Source organism: Benincasa hispida, chromosome 3, assembly GCF_027475165.1.
Source record: "Benincasa hispida cultivar pf3 chromosome 3, pf3_genome.v1.1, whole genome shotgun sequence".
Taxonomy (NCBI): domain Eukaryota; kingdom Viridiplantae; phylum Streptophyta; class Magnoliopsida; order Cucurbitales; family Cucurbitaceae; genus Benincasa; species Benincasa hispida.
The window spans coordinates 19446140-19470262 of record NC_143480.1 but is presented as its reverse complement, the minus strand read 5'-3'; the positions used below and the strand labels follow the sequence as shown (position 1 = coordinate 19470262).

Here is a 24123-nt window from a genome sequence, read left to right as displayed (position 1 = left end):
AACTTTTCAATGTTTACTAACAAGACGTTACTACATGCATGCATAGACCTTAGATAAAAAATTTCAACTCTTTATTCGAATAAAAATAAAATGATTTCATATGTCAAATAAAATTAATAAAATTTCACTAAACAACTTAAATCATGTTTGGGGTCTCCCTAAAAACATAAGTTTAAAAATGGAAAGCAATTAAGAACTTGAAAGTTTAGCATAAAAAGTTATAGAATTTCAAATACCAAGACTCGTTTCAACATGAAAACATAAGCAGAAGCTTCTGTCTAGTCTCAATGGCACGGTTACGGATTCTCCTTGTCATTGTCAATCTATCCTGGCCCTTACTTGAAAAACATTTCATAAGAAAGGGTGAGTATTTACACTCAGTGACCCACTACTGGGCCCATTAGGTGAATTTTCTATTCTTTCTATCGAGTGCACTACCTAATAGGAGTGCTAACAGTCACCATCAATCCAACATGTAACATACTGTTGGTATTGTTGGGGTTGATGCCCTAAATTTCATGGGTCCTATAGTTTATAATTGTATTGTACAAACAGTTTATTTATTTAATAAAATCTGAGGTATTTTTTTCGACATTTAGTAGCATTAACCTATATGTCTACCATTTTAGGAATTTGTCTAATTAGGGAGCTAGGAACATAGTTATACAAGATAGAATTCACTCATTCTCTATTATCGGGGTAAGTAGATAAATTGCTCCCTTAAGGACTAATTCCAGGGTTTGAACAATGTGGTGTCACACCATCTCTTGGCCCGAGAGGGGTTTGGTCATAGTTAGATTATGACCTATCGTTCATTAGAGTGATCAATGATACTTAAGAAGTTAGATGTAACTACAGGAGTAAAATAGTAATTTTGACTCAGCCTTTAGTGAAGCGGCTGATAGTTAATGGAAGTTGGGTAATTTAATTAAAGAAGTTTAATTGATTATCCAAGTACCATTGGAGCTTTAATTTTAGGTTCATAAGGTCTCCTTCGTATTTCAACACGGATTATTGAGAATTAATTTTGAATTAATTTGAATTTTTCAAATTAATTGAGGGATTAGTTATATATGATATAATTAATTTAAATTAATTATATGTGATATAATTAATATAATGTATTTGATATATTATAATACAAAGTTTATTTGAGAGGATAAAAATATTTGAATATTATGAATTAGATTCATATATTTAATATAAAATTGATTTATATTAATTTTTATATATTATTGAGAGAATTCAAACTATAGGTTATATTATATTTGGTATAGTAAACTATAGGTTATATGTTATATTAGATATAATACTTAATATAATATATATGTTATATATGAGGGTGGTTAATGTAAAATTATATATTAAATAAATTAAAATTAATTTGAAATTATTTGAAATTTAAATGGAGGGAGTTATTTCTAACTTCCTCCCTATTTTTGTCTCAATGAAGATCGTGAGTGGGAATTGATTTTTTAAGAACGTGCTTTTTCTTCTCCCAAAATATAGAAGGTCTTAGTATTCTCACGAAAGTTGCTCTCTCTAAAAAAAAAAAAAGGAAAAAAGAAAAAAAATCTTTTTCCTTCTCCCAAAATCAACAGAGCCCACAAAACTCCGGTAATTTCATACCCAAAGGAGAATAGAGGATTATCTTGTGGTGATGCCCAACAATTTGTTTCGGTTTTGCTGTTTATCTTTGAGAGTTCGTGATCTAAGGAGATTCAAAAAGTGTTCGAGACCAATTGGAGAAGGAACTCGTGAAGATTTCATTGTCTTCAAAGGTTAGTAATCCAAACCTCAAATTCCTTCTTTGAATTTTTTTTTATCTAAGCATGCTGTAATTTTATGTTTAGAATGCATAATTAGGTTTATGAATTTTAATTCACTGTGTAAATTTGAAATTGGGAAACGATGTTGCATCCGTACGGGTTGTCATGAAAACCATCTAAAAAGTGCTTTTATTATCTTCAAATTTATAACTAATATTGCTAGTTTTGTTTAGTTTGACGTGGTTTATTGAGTAATTTCAGAAAACTAAGCATCAAAAGCAATTTGTACGAAAATGATAAAAAAACCCGGGGCAAAACTCCAAGTCTAAGTAATTACGGATTGGCTATGGAAATAGGAATAAACGAAGGACCCAAGATCAAGAAAAGAGTCAAATTTGGAAGGCAATTCGAGGGAGCCAACGTTGGAAGAACATTGCAATGCTGCTCCCTGACGCTGCAGACCCGAGACCAATTGGAAACAGGGCATCATTGCAATGCTACTTGTAACGTTGCAACGCTACGACTTTGACGTGCGACTGGCATGACTCCAGTGTTGCAATTCTAGTTTGCAGCGTTGCAATGCTGCGAGCATAGTAAAGAGAGGAGGAGGAGAAAAAGTGAGCCAACTTTGATAGATTTTATCTAAATTTTAGTCCATACAAGAACTGAAGCAGAGCAATTCTGATCATTTTTAGTTGAAGACTTGAGATTTTGCTTGAGAGTTGATCTGAGAGTGTTTCTGGATTGATCGTGATCATGTAGTTTTGTTGAAGAACAATTCGGTATTCGTAGTGAGAGTCAAGAAGATTGTGATTGGGATCCGAACCTATTGAGGGGAGATCGTTCTTATTTATTAATTTAGTTTCCACCATAATGATTGTTTGTTTGTTGAATACTATTACCAGAATCATGTGTAGCTAAACTCTTATATTCTAGGGTGTTTGTGGATTTTAGGGATGTTACTTTAAGTATTTGAATTTACAATTGATTGATTTTGCATAGATTTCTAAATTGTTTGTGCTTAATGTTTTTGATTAACTGACCATTAATTGAATGAACTTAAGTTAATTAGATGTCTTGAGAGAGAATTTGATTTGCTGGACCCAATAATTTAGATTGTTATGCAAAATTGTATGAGAGTCAATTTAGAATAAGAAGGCGTGCGATTGAAGGGTCTTAATGCTTTAACTATTCAAGCAACAGAAGAAATTCTGGTCAATGAGTAGTTATTAGGATGGTTTGAACTCAAGAGAGGATTTCCTAATTTTAGAAATTCTAGCCTCAATCTATCAATTTCAATCAATTGCATGTCATATTCATTGTATTCCCTAAATGAAACAACACCTTGGAATTGTTTTTCTCTAAATTGTTCGTGTGACTGAATTTTTGTTATTCGTAGTTATAGATAAAAATCATCTTTTGGTTGCCTGGATAAAATTGACGAAGAATTGTGATAGCTAAGTTAGGAAAATTTTGCTTACGCTGATCCTTGAGGACAATACCTTATTTGGGATTTAGTACTTTGATTGCGTGCGCTTGCGCATACCGTCAAGTTTTTGGCATCGCTGCCAGGGAATGGCACAAAAATTTTTCCCAAGCTTGCTAAAGACTGAGTTGATCTTGATTTAGGCATTTTTGTTTTGTTTTGTTTTTTTGTTTTGTTTTTGTTTTTGTAGTTGTTGTAGAATCTTGTGTATATGAAGAAGTCAATAGGTTGAACTTGTTCCTTGTGATCCGTAACTTGAATGGATTTTGAGGAGATCAAGAAGGAATAAGAGAGTTGAGTTCAACACTATGGGAAACCAGGGGGAGCTATTAGAACTATCAAAGATTATTTCCAACCAAATGTCCCTACAACCCAGACGGACATTGCTGAGCCCCAATTAATGCCAATAGTTTTGAGTTAAAACTGGGTATAATTCAGATGGCACAAGACCTTGCATTCAGAGGAACTCCACATGAAGATCCACATAAGAATATCCGCTCTTTCCTGGAAATTAGCAGGACGATAAAAACAAATGGAGTCTCTTTTGATACCATTAAACTGAGATTGTTTCCTTTTTCTGTGCAGGACAAGGTTGAGGACCGGTTGGAGTCACTTGCAACGGGAAGCATAACAACATGGGATGAGTTGGCCCAAGCCTTTCTGAACAAATTTTTCCCCCCTGTGAAAATGAGCAGATTGAGAATAGAAATTGGTGCATTTAGGCAGAGAGAGGATAGACAGTTATTCAAGACATGGAAGTGCTATAAGGAGTTATTGCAGAAGTGCCCCCAGCATGGATACCCTTACTGCCAGTTGTTCTACAATGGGTTGACCAGTACAACAAAATCCATCTTGGATGCTACTACAGGAGGCTCAATTTTTGCAAAGATTGCTGATGCTGCTCAGGCATTATTAGAGGACATGGCTGCCACGAGCTATAATTGGCCTCAGAACGATCTTTATTTAGAGTGGCTAGAATTTATGAACTAGATGAGGAAAATGCTTTAAAGGCGTAAATGGCTACTTTGACTACTACCATTAATCTTTTTTCCACAAGTACTCAACCATCAATGACAGCTTGTAATGCACTTACATCATGTACGCCAAGCGAACCAATTTCAAATAGCCCATCAAACTTCTTACCAGATGAACCAACCCACTCATTATCACCCAGGTTTGCGTAATCATGAGAATTTTTCATATGCTAACAATAAAAATGTTTTGCAAGCACCTCCAGGTTTTTCTTAAAAAGAAACCATCTGTGGAGGCTTTGCTTAGGGATTTTATAAAGAAGTCAATGAGCAGAACCAATTTCTTGGAGAGCACAGTAACGAGTCATGGGAAAGCTATCCAGAATCTTAAGGTTCAGGTTAGTCAGATTGCTGCTACATTGAATATTATAAACAAAGGAGCTTTCCCTAGCTATATGAAGAAAAACCCAATGGAAGAGTGCAGAGCAATAACTTTGAGAAGTGGGAAAAATATTGTGCATCCTCCGATAGACCAGACAGAGGAACAGGTGGTATTGAGTCCTTCAGCTGGTAATGCGAAGCAAGGGAAAAAGGGTGATGTTCCCGTATCATCCAAATCAGGAAGTAATTCTAAACTTTCACCTGCCGTATTGAATAAAACCCCTTATCCTCAACGCTTTCAGAAAAAGAAATTGAATGATCAGTTTGTTAAATTTTTTTTTATATTTTTAAGAAGTTTCACATAAATATTCCTTTTGCAGATGCATTGGAAAAAATGCCAAACTATGTGAAGTTCATGAAGGAAATGTTGTTTTCAAAGAAGAAGTTTGAAAAGTATGAGACGGTTAGCTTAAATGAGGAATGCAGTGCTATATTGCAAAAGAAGCTACTGTGCAAAAATTGAAGGATTCTGGGAGTTTTACAATTCCCTACACTATAGGGAATCTAATGGTAAACAAAGCTTTATGTGATTTAGAAGCCTTAATTAATCTGATGTCTTTATCTTTGTACAAGAAACTGGATACATGAGAGGTACAACTAATGACGATCTCATTACAGTTGGCAGATCATTTCCTTACTTACCCTTGTGGTGTAGTAGAGGATATTCTGGTTAAAGTCGGTGATTTCATCTTCCCAATAGATTTTGTGGTCCTAGACATGGAAGAAGATGTAGAAATTCCCATCATCATTGGATGACCATTCCTAGCCACAAGCAGAGCTTTAATTGATGTTTATGATGGCAAGCTTACACTTAGGGTAAACGATGAAGAGGTAAAATTCAACATCTTTCATTCTTCCAAACCTAATGAGCCTATAAGTTTGTGTCAAGAGACCAACAAAGTAGATGGGAAACATTTTGAACAATTTCTTGGTAAAGGAAAGGGCAAGGAAAAGGTAAGTTGTCCTGAACAATCTCCAAAGGAAGGTACAGTAAATTTTCTGGATTATATTCACAAGGGGGATATTGAACTGGTGGACGAAGGAAGAGAAGATTATGCTTTTTCTGATAACTGTTCTGCAACCAATATTTTATGGGAATGCAGGAGAAAATTATATATTTCAGATGTGGAATGATGAAGCCACTTTGAAAGAGTGTCTGAATTGGAGACCTGTTCTAGCTAAAGACGTTAAACTAAGCGCTTCTTGGGAGGCAACCCAAGTGTTCCAGTTTTATTTTAGTTTTATTTCATTTGTTATTTGACTATTTGTTTTTTTTAAGATAGAGAGCCACCTCACGATTATTTTGTTTTGATCCTCAGGTTAGAGATGATGCTCAAGTATTTTCAAGCACCAGTTCGCCATCCAAATTCGTGAAACCCTGCTCATTACCCAGCCTTGTATCACTCATCTATTGTGTGATTGTTTTAGATGTTATGCATTAGGGACAATGCATCTTTTTAAGTTTGGGGTAGGAGGCGTACTTTGTGCTTGAATCTTGTGCTTTTATGCATGTTGTTTGGAGTTGATTGTTTTATGTATGTTATTATTTATTTTGAGGAAAAATTGAAAGATTTTGAAAATTTTGAAAAATAGTTGATTTTAGCTAGGAAGAATGTTGAGACTGATTGAATTGTGTTCTTTGGTTGCTTTCTTTTACTATGATGGTTGATGAGTCACTTGTGATGTATGCCATGCTTTGAAGTAGAAATTGGATAACATAGTCCTGTCTCGAGTGTTCTTTGTTCTGAATCCCTCTTTGTATCATCTGTTATTTTGAGCACGAACCACTTTACTTTACAACCTCTAACTGAACAAAGCATTAATTTAAGTCAATTTGGTTGTCACCTCGAAAGGCCCCACTAGTTAGAGAGTGTCTTGCATAAGGGGTTGTAATGTTAGACTAAGAGGAAAGAAAAGAATATTATTATTGCCATTGAAGATTATATATATAGTCACTCATGTGCTTAAAAGAAATATCTTTTTATTATTGTAAACTTGTAATGTATATGCATAGATGGGGTAAAAAGAGCTGCCTTTGCTGTGATCAATTAGGACACCTAGGAATTGACTAGGTATGGTTCCCTGTAGTGGATGTGTGAAAGCTAGTGCCTCTAGGTAAAATGATGCAAGTTTAGGGCCATTTTTCTGTAAAAAAAAAAAAAAAAAAAAAAAAGAAAAAAAAGAAAAAAAAAAGAGAGAGAGATAAGGACCTTAGTGGACATATTACTTCCTTGAGTATGGTGATACTCGATGATTGGTGCTTGAGCTAGATTAGGGGGAATACTGATGAAGCTTAATTAAATCTTAAGTCAGTTTTTGAGTTTTGAATTAAAGGAAGAATCACACACACACAGAGGATAAAAAATTTTGGCTTTAGAAACTCTCAGCGATTAGGATGTGTTTGAACTTTTCTGTGGATGAGTGTTGTATATGTTGAGAAGCTGATGAAATCAGAATAAGAAAATGCATGCCTTGAACCTTTTCATTTCAATATTCATTATTTCTCCTACTTTGTGTTTCTTTCTTTTCTTTGCTCTGAACTAGCAAAGTTTTAAGTTTGGGGTGGTGAAAAGCATCTAAAAAGTGCTTTTATTACCTTCAAATTTAGAACTAATATTGCTAGTTTTGTTTTGTTTGACGTGGTCTATTGAGTAATTTCAAAAACTAAGCATCAGTAGCAATTTGTGTGAAAATGATAAAAAAAAAGAGGCAAAATTCCAATTTTGAGCAATTACGAGTTGGCTATGAAAATAGGAAGAAACGAAGACCTAAGATCAAGAAAAGAGACAAATTTGGAAGGCAATTTGGGGGAGCCAGTGTTGGAAGAACGTTGTAACGCTGCTCCCTGACGCTGTAGACCCTAGATCAATTGGAAACAGGGTGGCGTTGCAACGCTACTGCAATGTTACGACTTTGATGCACGGTTGGCATGACGGCAGCGTTGCAATGCTATGAGCATTTGATTAATAACAGTGTTGCACCGTCAGGTCGGAAAAAGAGAGGAGGAGGAGAAAAAGTGAGTTGACTTTGATAGATTTTAACTAAATTCTAGTCCGTACAAGAGTCGAAACAGAGTAATTTTGATAGTTTTTCTGTTGAAGACTCGAGATTTCGATTGAAAGTTGATTTGAAAGCGTTTCTGGATTGATCGTGATCGTGCAGTTTTGTCGAAGAAAAATCCGGTATTCATGGATAGAGTCAAAAAGATCGTGATTGGGATTCTAACCTATTGATGAGAGATCGTTCTTCTTCATTAATTTATTTTCTGCCATATTGATCGTTTATTTATTGAGTACTGTTATCGGAATCATACATGGCTACACTCTTTTATTCTAGAATGTTTGTGGATTTTAGGGATGTTACTTTGAGTATTTGAATTTACAATTGATTGATTTAGCCAAGATTTCTAAATTGTTTGTGCTTAATGCTTTTGATTAATTGGCCATTAATTGAATGAACTCAAGTTAATTAGATGTCTCGAGAGATAATTTGTTGGATCCAATAATTTAGATTGTTATTCGAAATTGCACCAGAGTGAATTTAGAATAATAAGGGGTGCGATTGAAGGGTCTTAATGTTGTAACTATTCAAACGATAGAAGAGACTCGGGTCAATGGATAGTTATTAGGATGGTTTGAGCTCAAGAGAGGATTTCCTGATTTTAGAGATTCTAGCCTCAATCTATCAATTTCAATCAATTGCATGTCATATTCATTGTATTCCCTAAATGAAACAACACCTTAGAATTGTTTTGCTCTAAATTGCTCTTGTGTGTGACCAATTTTTTTTTTATCCATAGTTATAGATAAAAATCATCTTTTAGTTTCCTGGATAAAATTGACGAAGAATTGTGATAACTAAGTTAGGAAAATTTTGCTCATGTCAATCCCTGAGGACGATACCCTATTTTGATTTATTACTTCGATTGTGTGCGCTTGCACATACCGTCATCTCACAAACCATCACATACAACATCCAAATTTCATATCAAACCATAAACATGTGCATAATTCATAGGTTTCTGGAACACTGTTCGAACTCCGAGACTAGCATGTTGTGACCGCCCCTGGCCCGAGCAAAGATAATTTATTTTTACTGATTCAAGACTTATACTACAAATGTAGCAAAGTGGTAAGATCGGAGTTGAATCTACAAGGAGATTGTTGAATGAAATTAGACCAATTAATGAATTCCAAGTAAAAAGAGGGGTTGTAATGATTCTTGATTTTAGTAACAAAATAAATTAAAAACCAATAGAGAAGAATAAATAAGAGTTAGCGCAGAAAAGAGGATTGAATCAATTTAATGAAAAATCTTGGATTAGTTTGAATGCTTTTTATTTTCTATCATTAGATAGAAGTTAATTTCTTCAATTATGTGAACCCTTCAATCTATTAGAAATTCTAATAACCCAATTAGTCAATTTTGATAACAATCTAAATCAACCCTAATTCAGTTTAAAATTTTTCCTTCTCAGCGACGTACGAATTAAAACTAAAGGTTCAATTTTCGAGACACACTACAAGCCGGATAGCTACATCTTATAGCATGATTTATTTGGGAACGATTATACTAGGGCATACATGAATCTGCCCAGAAAAATTCCAGACCTTAAACATGTTATCCTAATACTTAGGACTTAAACACTCAACTATGCATAGGCTAGAATGATTTTGCATGCAAGAAATTCAATAAATTAGTTTGTCAGAAAAATTCATGAAATTTCTATTATTAATAAATCAAATCCACCCGAAGGGTTCACAACAATTGAATAAATTAAATAATAACTTCAAGAATTAAGATATACAAACTATCTCAAGAAAATTACCTAGCCTCTAAAAGGCATATTGGAATTACAATGATCAAATGAATAAGTCGAGGCTGACTTTGACAATGATCGATCAGAGATTTCAATTCAATGGCTCTTAAAACTGAACTAAACTCTCGGAATTCGCTCTATTTGGAAGAAGAATGTGTTCAAAAGGGCCGTATAACTCTTTTTTTTTTTTCTACGTGCCTCTAATGTTGAACACCAACACCTCATTTATAGGTTGCATGCAGCGTCGCAATGCTTGAAGGGGGCGTAGCAATGCTAAGTGCAATGCCTTACAGCTTTGAGGATCGAGCATCGAGGTGTGTTGCAACGCTGGCGATGATTCAATTCTGGAGCGTCACGACGCTTGGGGCAGCTTTACAATGATGCCCTGCACTTAATGCTACTACCTTCCAGCGTCGAGTGAACGTTGGACCAAGGCTTGTGAAGAGCGTTGTGACACTGAGTGTTCTGTTAGATACTTGATACTTGCTACTTTTACTCGATACTTGCTGCTCACTTCCTTGATGCTCAATGCTTGTTTTCTTGGTGGAATTTGACTTGATGGTACTCCGATATGGTAATTTGGCTATCTCAACTCCTTTGAAGTCCGGATGCTTAAATCAACTCCTAATTGCTTCAATTTAACCTTGTTTGGCTCCAAATCGCCAATTTCACCTCAAGATTGCTCAACACCTACAAAATAGAGAAATAAACATGTAAAATCTGATAACGAGTCATAATTAAGTTAGGAATAATAGATCTTTTTGAGAACTAACAAACACCCTCAACAGTCCATCCATTAGTAAATCATAGCAAATCATTCCACCATGATAAGATCATGTTTTCACGTGTATACACGATCTTAGCATCAACTTAGTTAGGGAGTCTAGTTCGAGGACGAACCAGTAGTAAACCACTTACTTGGAAACTTTCGGTAATCAAGCAAATTAGTCCATTTTGGACTAGACAAATCTGAACCCAAACCCTAAACAAGAACCAAAATTGAGTCCAAATATTAAGTCCTAGTTCCCAATCTAAATTTATTCCAAATAACTCCAAACACTTACCCAAAGTGTGACTTGTTCCAAATCCGCTTCAAAATTTCAATCCTAACCATACTTTCAAACTATGCAAAAACCACCCTTGAATCAATCTAAATGAATTAGAAACCTTAAACATTACCAAAAGGTCGCTGGAAACACTTTGAACTTTGCTGAACAACACGCCAACGACCCCCTATAGGAACTTGAATCTACCGACAAACATTATGGGAAAATTAATTTTGCACTCAACACTTAGTGGGTAACAGCAATTTGAAGCCAAACAATCCATGAATATATTCAAAAGCCCTTTAAAAGAACATCCAGAACCAGATTTAAAACTTATCACTACGGGCAGATCTACAGCTACCACGATTGGCGGACTAATGGCCGAATTAGGTGGCGGTGATCTACAAACAACGCTGGGGACTGGATCACCCAGACTGACGGTGAAGCGTTACGGCTGGACGCACGTGGGCTAGGCAGTGAAGCGCAGATGGATGCGCGAATGACGACCTAGATGAAACACAAACCAGCAACGAACGATAGATCTGAAACGGCGTCGATGAGGCGTGAGCATATGGACTATGTGAACGATCGACGATGACGCTTGGACAGAACCCAAACTGTCGACGAACGGTGGCTAATCATGAGTGGTGCACTGAGCAGAATGTGACACAACCCTGTGCAGGTCATGCCAGACGGAGATGAATGCCAGCGAGGCGGCAGTCGCATGCTTACGCTGAAGCAGGTAGATACGTGGAGAGGGGCAGCAACTATCCTTTTCTCCTCCTTTTACATTTTTTTTAACCTAATTGCTAAATTAATATAAATAACCTCTCCATAACTCAAAACCCTAACTTGACTAATTATAATCAACATATCAATACTTATAAATATTCATTTTCCTCCTTAATTTCTCAATCTTCCACATTTAAATTCAAAATCTAAATCTTTTATCAAATTAATTAATTATCTTCTCAAATTACTTTAAGTTTAGCTTCAAAAACCAAAATTGAAAAGGAAAATATAATCCAATTAATTTAAGATAATTAATTTAAATTCATTTGAAATTTCAAGAGGTTACATTCTTTCCTCCTTAAGAAACTTTTGTCCTCGAAAGTTCAAATCCTGGCTTTGGGTACTTTGTCCTCATCTTGTCCTCTCATTCCCATATTGTCTCCTCAAATTAATGACTCTGTCATAGACTTTCACTAGTGCTATCTCCCGATTACGCAAAGTTTTCACTTCCCTTGCAAGAATTTGCCTAGGTTTCTCCTTATAACTAAGGTTCTCATTTAGTTTAATGGTTCAAAGTCTATTACATGAGATGAATCTGCCATGTACTTCCTCACATAGAAACATGGAAGACATTAAAAATTGAAAAGAGCGACGATGAAAAAGTTAAATGATAAGTCACTGGGCCAATCATTCCTAAGATCTCAAGAGGCTTAATAAAATGTGCACTTAGCTTTTCTTTCCTTCCAAAATTCAAGACACCTTTCATAGGTGCTATTTTTTAAAACACTTTATCACTCACCTCAAATTTCAAGTCTTTATGCCTCAAAACAGTGTAACTTTTCTATCTACTCTGTGCTATATGCACTTGTGCTCTAATCTTATGAATGACCTTATTTTTAGTCTGTACTAACTCAAGTCCCAATAATTTTTGCTCCCCAACTTCACCCAATAAACAAGAGACTTGTAACTTTTTTCCATATCAAGCCTTAAAAGGCGCCATGCCTATAGTATCCTGGTAACAGTTATTATAGTGAACTTCATGAGACGCAAATTAGAGTTCTAACTTTTTGCAAAATATAATGTGCAAGCGTGTAACGTGTCGTCTAGTATTTGGTTCAAGTGCTCGGTTTGACCATTAGTCTGTAAATGAAAAATTATGTTGAACCCTAGTTGAGTACGCAACACTTTTCATTATGTGTGACAACGCCTTCCATATGCGATTATAATACTTAAGAAGTTGAAAATCAACCATGTTTTAACACAGTCATTCTAAGAAATGTCATGAATCTAAGAGATCTTATTTACTAAAAACATCTATTCGGATTGGTTATGCTGACATAGAGAAGTTCTCATACATACGGTAGAGCAACTCCCATATACATCATAACGATATACATAGCAAAGAAAATTTGGTCAACTGGAAATTGCTTCTAATTTAGGTGACAATTGTGATGCCCCTTTTAATAGCTACATGCCTTAAAAACAACTTTGTCCAATTCAGTCGCATATTATTAGAAACATGACATACTGCTCTCTATTGCCAATGGATTTAAAACTTACTTTAGCCAGTCATCATATTACTATTTAATCTTAAAATAATTACATATCATTATTTAGATCCTGCTACGAACGAGTCTGGAAATCTCTTTCATAGTGAGGTTCCCGAAGTCCATGGATACTATAGAATTAGTTAGTCTAAAACAAAACACCATAATCCATAACAATTTTCCTGAAGATAGTTTCTAAGATAGAAAACTTACTAACTCATAAATCTATCTCGAGACTATCTATCTCAATAAAGTCGATCTACTTGTCGTCCATCTTATAAGAAACATACTATCTGTTGTGCTCTCAGTCCCTGATTTGGACCAGAATTTGAAATCCATAATCTGTTGAGGTTGATGTCCTCAATCTCGTGGATTCTGTAGTTTGTAATTGTAATATACAAATATTTTATTTATTTAATTAAAATATGAGATGTTTTATTCAAAATTTAGTAGCATTAACCCACAAACCAATAAACTAACATCCAAGGTTATCTTCTATAGCTTAAACATGTTTGTAGAGACATATAGGCGGATCGTGTTTAAGTGATAACTTAAATGATATGCCGTAGATGGATAAGGTTGGATACCTTATCTTGGTGACACTACGAATACGATCCATTTTGTATATGTTACAATTATTGTAAAGTGCTACAAATGATCTGATCCTGATCATTCATGTGAAGACATGTGAGTAGAGGTATTCTATACAAAGAAATTTGTATAAGACTAGACCACGAAATGATTAGTCTCATTGTATAACACCATTCATAATAGATACTTACATTTCATTAGGATGACCATAGGTGACATGACCTGAATCTTGAGTGAGTTGTGAACTCCTGCTTATGAAAGCGGTCTTTTGATTTGTATGGCTGAGAGTGGCCAGATCGCCGACTCAATAAGCTTACCATTTTAGGGATTCGTTCGATTAGGGAACCGAAAACACAACTACACAAGACGGAATTCACTTCTTCCCTAATGTCTGGATAAGTATATAAATTACTCCCTTAAGGGTTGATTCCAGGGTTTGAACAATGTGGCATCACACCCTCTCTTGGCCCAAGAGGGGTTTGGTCATAGTTGTAACAACCCCATTTTCTAGGACTACTAAAAAAGGAATCGCTACTGCATGCATGCGTAAATATTCTCATTGAAGAAAATAAAGAAAATAATCATAATCTTAAACTGCATTAAGTATATAAAAAAATGTTCTAACATATCTCAAAATCTTAAATTGTTCAACCCGGGTATCCTTTTTAACAAGAAACAATTTATAAAAAAATGAATAAATAAATAGATAAATTAATTAATTAAATTATGATAAATCCATGAATGGATAAAAACAAAACATGCAAAAATATAAAAAGTCAAATACAGAAGCGAATTCTGGTTCTTTTGACACTGTCACGGATTCCTCTTGTCAGTCACCCGAGTGTCTTTGCCCTTACCTGAAAACAAAATAAGGATAAAGGTTGAGTATAAAATTTTCAGTAAGTGATCCCATTACCAGGATCAGACTATGCATCCATGAGCAAAGAAAAAAATAGTTCGTGGCTCATGCAGTTATATCGGTTTTTGATGACGAAAGGAAAACCAAAAGACGTACTATCTTGCCTTGAAACGCATGTCTAGCGGCCTGTAGGCACACCGTCAAACATGATAATAACATGAACGTGAACCCGTCGACCTAAGCATGTCTAGCGGCCCCTAGGCATACCGTCAAACATAATAATAACATTAACGTTAACCTGTCGGTTCACGCATGTCTAGCGACCCGTAGGCACACTGTCAAAACATGAAACATGAAACATGAAAATAAAAGTAACATGAACGTAAACCTGTCGGCTCACGCATGTCTAGCGGCCCGTAGGTACACCGTCAAACATGGTAATAACATGAACGTTAACCTGTCGGTTCACGCATGTCTAGCGGCCCGTAGGTACATTGTCAAACATAGTAATAACCACGTCAAGGCAAGACAATAAACCGCTCTACTGGTCTATTCATACATCACATACATAATATCAGTACTGATCATAATTTTAACATGCTCATAATACTTGCAACCACCATGCAACTAGCAAAACATAATATCAAACAAAATCATGCTCTAGAGTCAACCAAGTAACTTGATAGGTCTAATCTAGATCGCCTGGTACGAAGGCACCAGTAATAGTATCACTTACCTCAACTTGGTCACAAAAGTCCACGCAAATAATTCCTTAAAACCTTTGGAAAACTTGAATCAACCCAAAGTTGTGGCTTGATGCAAGATAAATTTCAAAACTTGATTCAAGTAGCCAATCTGATCAAGAATTAATTCCAAAATCAATAATTTTTTTTTTCACTATTACTCTCAATCCAAAAAAATAACCAACCAGTTTACACAAAACTTACCAAAATGAAACTCTTCGATGAAGAGAATAATCCTTTCTTTGTTAGCAATGCCTCGAAATCCAAATCCTGAAAGTCAACACAATGGGTAACACTAAAATTGTTTCCAACACCAAGAGGCACTTTAAAAAGACTCAACACCAAACCTTGCCAAAACAATCCAAACTTACCCAATCTCAAAAAGGCAGTGGCCGGCGAACGGTGACAGAAGCGAAACTGGACGGCGGGGCTGACGTCGGCGAGGCGAGCAGCGGTCGACTGGGGCAGAGGCGAGATAGCGGTGAGGCTGGCGGCGCTACTTGCAGCATCGACGGAACGACGAGGTTGGCGCTACTGCTCGCGGCGTTGACGGAACGGCAAGGTGAGGTTATTTGCGACGGTGCTGGCGAGAAGGTCACGGTGAGGTGAGGTGAGGTTGCTTGCGGCGGCTAGGGCTGGAAGGAAAAAAAAAAGAACCAAATTAAACTCTTCCTTTTCCTTTAAAAAAACAAATTCTTTAATTATCTCCATATATATATATATATTTATATATATTTTTTCCTTTTCCTAAAAAAAAAGAATCTAATATACACATTTAATTATCTCCATAGATAACCAAATCTCTCAAAATAAGCCAAAATAAAATTCAATTAATTCCAAATAATTAAATCATATTTTAGCTTAGCCCAAAAACATAAATCTCATATAATTTATCCAAGTAGCCAACAATAACAAAAAAACTTAATTACAAAATAAAAATCAGGATGTTACATTCTACTCCCCTTAAAAAAATTTCGTCCTCGAAAGTTCTAATCTTGAAAAAGCTCGGGATAATGCATCCTCATGTCGTCCTCTCGCTCCCACATTGCTTCCTCGAACTAGTGATTTCGCCAAAGAACCTTCACCAAAGTTATCTTCTTGTGGCGCAAAACTTTCATTTCCCTAGCCAGGATTCGAATGGGTTCTTCTTCGTAGCTCAGGTTCTCATTTAAATGCAACGGCTTATAATCCACAACATGAGATGAGTCTGCTACATACTTCATCAACATGAAAACATGAAAAACATTGTGAACTGCAGAAAGAGATGGGGGCAAGGCCAGTCGGTATGCTACAGAGCCAACCCGCTCCAAGATCTCAAATGGCCCGATGAAACGAGGGTACAACTTATCCCTTTTGCCATATCTCAACACTACCTTCATAGGTGCCACTTTCAGAAACACCTTTCCACCTACCTCAAACTCCAGGTCCTTACGCCTAACGTCAGCATAACTCTTCTGCCTGCTTTGAGCCGTCAACATTCGAGCCCAAATCTTCTGTATTGCCTCATTCGTGGTTTGTACTAACTCAGGTCCTAGTAATTTTTGCTCACCAACCTCATCCCAGCATACGGGTGACCTACAATTCTTCCCATAAAGGGCATCAAACGGTGACATACCAATGGTTACGTGATAACTATTATTATAGGCAAACTCTATCAAATGCAAGTGAGAGTCCCAACTCCCTGCAAACTCTAGTGCACAAGCACGTAACATATCCTCCAGGGTCTGGTTCAAACGCTCAGTTTGACCGTCAGTTTGTGGGTGAAAAGTCGTACTGAAATCCAAACGTGTACCCAATGCTGCCTGAAGGCTCTTCCAAAAGCTGGAGGTAAATCGAGGGTCCCTATCAGACACGATGGACACTGGTACCCCGTGCAATCTTACCACTTCTTTCATATACAACTGGGCCCACCTACTCACTGGATATGTAGACTTCCCTAGAATAAAATGTGCCAGCTTGGTAAGTCTATCCACTATAACCTAAATTACTGTAAAACCCTTCACCATTCGTGGCAAACCTACAATGAAGTCCATCAAGACATGCTCCCACTTCCATTCCGGTATGCTCAAAGGTTGCAACAAACTTGCTGGCTTTTGTCTTGGGGCCTATACCTGCTGACACACCAAGAACTTACTGACAAACTCTGCTATCTCCACTTTCATGTTATTCCACCAGTAGCAATGTTTTAGGTCCTGGTACATTTTGGTACTGCCAAGATGTATTGAAAATGGGGAGTTATAAGCTTCCCATAACAGATCATTCTTGAGGTCACTATCTGCTGGAACACATAAACGTGTTCGAAAAGTAAGACCATTATCTGCTGACAATGAGAACTCACCACCCTGTCCTGTCTTCACCTGCTATGCTATTTCAACTAAGTAAAGATCACTGCGTTGAGCAATAATGACCATCTGCCTTAAACATGGTTGTACTGACAATTGTGCTAACTTCGCAGATACTTCCCCTACCACCACTACTATCTTAACTCGCTCAAGGTCCTTACATAAACGACTCTGTTTGGTGATAAGGGCTGCTGAATGGGCTACCTTCCTACTTAGAGCATCCGCCACTACATTTGCCTTTTCTGGGTGATACAGAATCTCACAATCCTTCACTAGCTTCAACCATCTACGTTGCCTCATGTTTAACTCCTTCTGAGTGAAGAAGTATTTTAAACTCTTGTGGTCGGTGAAAATCTGTATCTTCTCGCCATACAAGTAGTGCCTCCAGATTTTTAAAGAAAAAACAACAGCTGCCAACTCTAAATCATGTGTGGGATAATTCAGTTCATGGTTCTTTAACTGGCAGGAGGCATAAGCAACTACCTTACCTTGCTGCATCAACATGCACCCCAAACCTCTCTTGGAGGCGTCACTGTAAATAACAAAACCACCTGTTCCATCTGGTACGGTGAGAATTGGGGCCGTAACCAACCTTTGCTTGAGATCTTGGAAACTATCCTCACAAGCCTTACTCCAAATAAAGGAAGCTCCTTTTTTGGTCAACCGGGTCAGAGGGGTGGCTATACGGGAAAGGTCCTTCGCAAAATGACGATAATAGCCCGCCAACCCCAAGAAACTATGTACCTTTCCAACTGTGGTAGGACGAGACTAACTCATGACTGCCTCGATCTTTGCAGGATTAACAGATACACCTTCCTTAGACACCACATGCCCTAGAAAGGACACCTGCTTTAACCAGAACTCGCACTTGGAAAACTTAGCATATAACTGTTGCGCCCTCAAGGTCTCTAGAACCTTTCGCAAATGTTCCTCGTGCTCCGCCTCTGTCTTGGAGTAAACCAAAATGTCATCTATGAAGACTATCATGAAGGTGTCAAGAAATTCCTTAAACACCCTGTTCATCAGGTCCATGAATACTGCAAGAGCATTCATCAACCCAAATGACATCACGACGAACTCATAATGCCCATACCTCAAACGAAAAGCTGTCTTGGGAATATCACTGTCCTTTATCCTCAACTAATGATACCCCAACCGAACAATCTTAGAAAACACTATAGCTCCCTGCAACTGGTCAAACAAATCATCAATCTTGGGAAGCGGATACTTGTTTTTTTATAGTCACCTTGTTTAGTTCCCTATAGTCAATGCAGAGCCGTAATGACCCATCTTTCTTTTTCATAAACAGCACCGGCGCACCCCAAGGGGATACACTAGGGCGTATGAAACCCTCAACCAACAACTCTTGCAACTGAATTTTGAGTTCCTTCAGTTCTGCTGGGGCCATTCTGTACGGAGCTTTCGAGATAGGAGTTGTGCCTGGCTCCAACTCGATAGCAAAGTCTATCTCCCGATGTGGCGGCAGACCTGGGAGTTCTTTTGGAAAGACATTCGGGTAGTCACGTACTACTAACTCTGATGTCAAAGGGACTTCAGGCTCTCTAGTGTCGACGACACTAGCTAAGATACTCCAGGTACCCTGGTTAAGCAACTTCTGGGCTTTCATGGTAGAAATCACTTTGGGTAGGATCATAGTCCCCGCCCCTTTAAATTTAAAGCTGGCTCTCGTGAGAGGGTTAAAGATCACCTTCTTGTGAGAGCAGTCTATACTGGCATGGTTAGCAGCTAGCCAATCCAGGCCCAAAATCACATCAAAATCCTGCATATCCAAGACTACTAAAGTCACATCCAGGGTATGACTCACTACTTCAATCTGACATGCTTTTATCTTCTCCTTTGCTAACACAATTTCTCCAGATGGAGTGGAAACCGATAACATAAATTGTAAAGGCTCTAGTTCTAACATGGCATGCTTAACAAACAGTGATGATATAAATGAATGGGACGAACCCGAATCAAACAATACTAGCGCAAGATGCCCCAAGATTAGGAGTGTACCTGTCACAACAGTTTTTCTCGGCCTCTTGCCGAGTGGTAGAGCAAACACGACCTTGCTAATGTTGAGGCCTACCCAAACTCCTTTGATCACGGCCTACAAACTGGTTCCCAAGACCGAACGTGCCTCTAGCAGAACATCTATCTACCGAGTGCCCCTTCTGCTTGCAATGAAAATAAACCTCGGTGCCTGCCAAATATCAACCCCAGTGACGTCGTCCAAATGAGCTACACACCGGTCGCATCCTTTCCACCGCACCTGTCTCGGCAGCCTGCTGCCTAAAATGACGAAGCGATCTGTCTGAACCTTGAACCTTCTGATGGGGGTGTGGCTCGAAAGCCTTCTGATCTGCCTTCCTCTTTTGACCTGAGGAAGGTCCCACCCCGAATACTCATGAAAACTCATCTCCTAACTGTGGGTCCACCTCGGTTGGCAGACGAAGTGCCTCAACATGAGTGGTTGGTTTGAATGCTCACACAATACTTCGTATACTGTTTTTAGGCCTTGAACGAACCGTTCTACCCTCATGGCTTCCGTGGCGACCAATTCTGGGGCAAAATGGGATAAGGCGTCAAACTCCTGGTCATACTCCTCCACTGACCTGTGTCCCTGCCTCAGCTCCAAGAACTCCCTCTACTTATTGTACCTCAGGTTGGCCGAGAAGTACTTCGCATAAAAGCGCTCCTTAAACTGCTCCCAAGTCACTGGATCCCTTCCTACACCCAACATCTTTTTTGCCGATTGCCACCAGATCTGAGCCTTGTCGGTAAGCATAAAAACGACACACTGCACCTTCTGGTCATCTGGGCATTTCAAATAACCAAAAATCGTTTCAATCGAGGATATCCATAATTCTGCGTTGGTAGGGTCCTTTAGTGACCCATTGAAGGTGTTGGGGTTATACTTCCTAAAATCTCGCAAATGTTTGGCCTCCACCGAAAGGCCTTACATGCTTTGGTGCTGGATCATGTTCTGAGTCTGGACTTGCGACACCTGATCCTGTGGTGGTGGTGTCTGATGGAACTGGGCAAACTGAGCCAGTCGTTCATCCAACATGTCCTTTACCTTATCCAACACAACTGATGTAACTACTTCCCCAATAGTGGCTGCCTAATCGATAACCTCTGCTGGAGCGACGGGGGTAGGCTGCGTCTGTGGCGGCATGGCCATGTGCTGAGCTCTACTTTGTGTCTGGGTTCGCGGCCACCCTGACCCTGAGAGGTTCTTAGGCGGCAAGAAATCCTCTGGTACTAGAGGGTCCTGAACTTGTGCATCTTGAACTTGTAGATCCTCATTATGAGGATCTTGCTCCTGAACTGACGGATTCTGCTCTACGGGAACACGCCCCCTTCCGGTAACCCTATGACTGCCTCTTCCCCTAACACGAACCATTTTCCTAATAGTTATTCGCAACCAGCCCTTAGCTACTTTCCTTACTAGCACAAAACACATCAATTGCAATCATAAATGCTATTAACTCGGGTGTGTATTATTCTAAATACTTTTCATAAAGGACATACCTGGCGACGACGAAGAATCCGTTTTGCCAAAGGAACAATCTGGACTTACATTATAAGTTAGTCTAACGAACCCTAAAACACGGGCTTTGATACCAACTGTAACAACCCCACTTTTTAGGACTACTAAAAAGGGAATCGCTACTGCATGCATGCATAAATATTCTCATTGAAGAAAATAAAGCAAATTAAAGAAAATAATCATAATCTTAAACTGCATTAAATATATAAAAAAAAAATGTTCTAACATATCTCAAAATCTTAAATTGTTCAACCCAGGCATCTTTTTTAACAAGAAACAATTTATAAAAAAAAATGAATAAATAAATAGATAAATTAATTAATTAAATTATGATAAATCCATGGATGGATAAAAACAAAACATGCGAAAATATAAACAGTCAAATGCAGAAGCGAATTCTGATTCCTTTGGCACTGTCACGAATTCCTCTTGTCAGTCGCCCGAGTGTCCTTACCCTTATCTGAAAAAAAAATAAGGATAAAGGTTGAGTATAAAATACTCAGTAAGTGATCCCATTACTGCGATCAAACTATGCATACATGGGCAAAGAAAAAAAAATAGCCCGTGGCTTATGTAGTTACATCGGTTTTTGATGACGAAAGGAAAACCAAAAGACGTACTATCTTGCTTTGAAATGCATGTCTAGCAGCCTGTAGGCACACCTTCAAACATGATAATAACATGAACGTGAATCCGTAGACCCACGCATGTCTAGTGGCCCGTAGGCATACCGTCAAACATAATAATAACATGAACGTTAACCTGTCAGTTCACTCATGTCTAGCGGCCCGTAGGCACACTGTCAAAACATGAAACATGAAAATAAAAATAACATGAACGTAAACCTGTCGGCTCACGCATGTCTAGTGGCCCGTAGGCACATCGTCAAACATGATAATAACATGAATGTTAACCTGTCGGTTCACGCATGTCTAGCGGCCCGTAGGCATACCATCAAACATAGTAATAACACGTGTCAAGGCAAGACAATAAACTGCTCTACTGGTCTATTCATGCATCACATACATAATATCAGTACTGATCATAATTTTAACATACGCATAATACTTGCAACCACCATGCAACTAGTAAAACATAATATCAAACAAAATCATGCTCCAAAGTCAACCAAGTAACTTGATAGGTCTAATCTAGATCGCCTGGCATGAAGGCACCAGTAATAATATCACTTATCTCAACTTGGTCACAAAAGTCCACGCAAATAATTCCTTAAAATCTTTGGAAAACTTAAATCAACCCAAAGTTGTGGCTTGATCCAAGACAAATTCCAAAACTTGATTCAAGTAGCCAATCTGATCAAGAATTAATTCCAAAATCAATAACTTATTTTTTTTCCACTATTACTCTTAATCCAAAAGAATAACTAACCAGTTTACACAAAACTTACCAAAACTGAAACTCTTCGATGAAGAGAATGGTCCTTTCTTTGTTAGCAACGCCTCGAAATCTAAATCCTGAAAGTCGACACAATGGGTAACACTAAAATCGTTTCCAACACCAAGAGGCACTTTAAAAAGACTTAACACCAAACTTTGCCCAAAACAATCCAAACTTACCAAATCTCAAAAAGGCAGTGGCGGGCGAACGGTGGCAGAAGCAAAACTGGACGGTGGGGCTGACATCGGCGAAGCGAGCGGCGGTCGATTGGCGCAGCGGTGCTTGCGGCAGCGACAGAACAGCGAGGCTGGCAGCGCTGCTCGCAGCGTCGACGGAACGACGAGGTTAGCAGTGCTGCTCGCGGGGTCGACGGAACGACGAGGTTAGCGGCGCTGCTCGTGGCATCGACGGAACGACGAGGTGAGGCTGTTTGCGACGGCGCTGGCGAGGAGGTCACGATGAGGTGAGGTTGCTTGCGGCGGCTAGGGCTGGAAGGAAAAAAAAAAAGAAGAAGGAGAGAAAATGGGGCTGCTTACGTGTGGAGAGAGAGAAAAAAGAAAATTTATTATTTTTTTCTTTTTTCTTTTTCTCTTTTCTTTAAACTTTCCACAAATATATATATAACCAAATTAAACTCTTCCTTTTCCCTTAAAAAAAACAAATTCCTTAATTATCTCCCAATATATATATATACTTATATATATTCCTTTTCCTAAAAAAAAAGAATCTAATATACACATTTAATTATCTCCATAGATAACCAAATCTCTTAAAATAAGCCAAAATAAAACTCAATTAATTCCAAATAATTAAATCATATTTTAGCTTAGCCCAAAAACATAAATCTCATATAATTTATCCAAGTAGCCAACAATAACAAAAAAACTTAATTACAAAATAAAAATCAGAATGTTACAATAGTTGAACTATGACTTATTGTTCATTAGATGGATTAGTGATACTTAAGGAGTTTTATGTAACTATAGGAGCAAAACGATATTTTTGGCCTAGTTGTACTTGCGAGCAATTTGTGAAGGATCATCACACTATTTACTGGTTATATCCAATAGACACAGAAATATTTGTAGTATGAAGAGTGTAGTTGTTGGTCTTTAGTGGGGTGACCGACAGTTAATGGATGTTGAATAATTGAATTAAAGGAGTTCAAAAATTATTCAAATTATTCAAGTACCATTAAAACTTCAATCTACACATCCATAAGATACCCTCTGTAGCTCAACATGGATTATTGAGAATTAATTTTGGATAATTTAAATTGTTCAAATTGGTTTCTTCAAAAGTATGTATTTTTTTCCAACCCTTTTTCTCTACCTTTTAAAGATACATGCTGTAAATTTTTATTTCGATGCATATTGAATGTCCTGTAAAATTTTGTTCTGTGAAATTGAAATTGGGTCGATCCCCGCTTCTGTTATAGAACTTAACAGTTCCTTCAATTGGTATCAGAGCGGAGGTTTTTTTGTCCTAATTTTTTTTGTTCCATAATTGATTTTACATATCTGTTGGTGGGTTGCATTCTGCATTTTTTTATGAATGAACTTGAATTTGTGCAATTTTTGGATGTTTACGAGATTAGACCTTAGTTTTATCGCTTTATTTTTTTTGCAAATTGGTTTGTAAGGACCCTTTGTTTTGGGGCATTAATTACAATAGAGTCAGTATTTCTTTGTTTTTGAGTCATTCATGAGTTTTTCAGTCGTTTTCTGGAGAAATCAGGCCAAAATTAAAAATTTTGAAGGATTTCGCAACTATACAGTAGCGTTGCAACGTTATGTCCTAACGCTGCAACACTGCGAAGGGTG

General features: G+C 37.6%; 1 long non-coding RNA gene and 1 pseudogene across 1 annotated transcript; both read right to left on the bottom strand.

Annotated features, from left to right (window-relative positions):
- Positions 1–9367: 9367 nt before the first annotated feature.
- On the bottom strand, positions 9368–11294 carry LOC150037101 (uncharacterized). Its single transcript, XR_016528714.1, has 2 exons — positions 10894–11294; positions 9368–10176 (listed from the first exon to the last, which is right to left on the bottom strand). It is a non-coding gene; the product is annotated as an uncharacterized LOC150037101 (long non-coding RNA).
- Positions 11295–19809: 8515 nt separating this feature from the next.
- Positions 19810–20412, bottom strand: LOC120081110 (uncharacterized; annotated as a pseudogene).
- Between the last annotated feature and the right edge of the window lie 3711 nt (positions 20413–24123).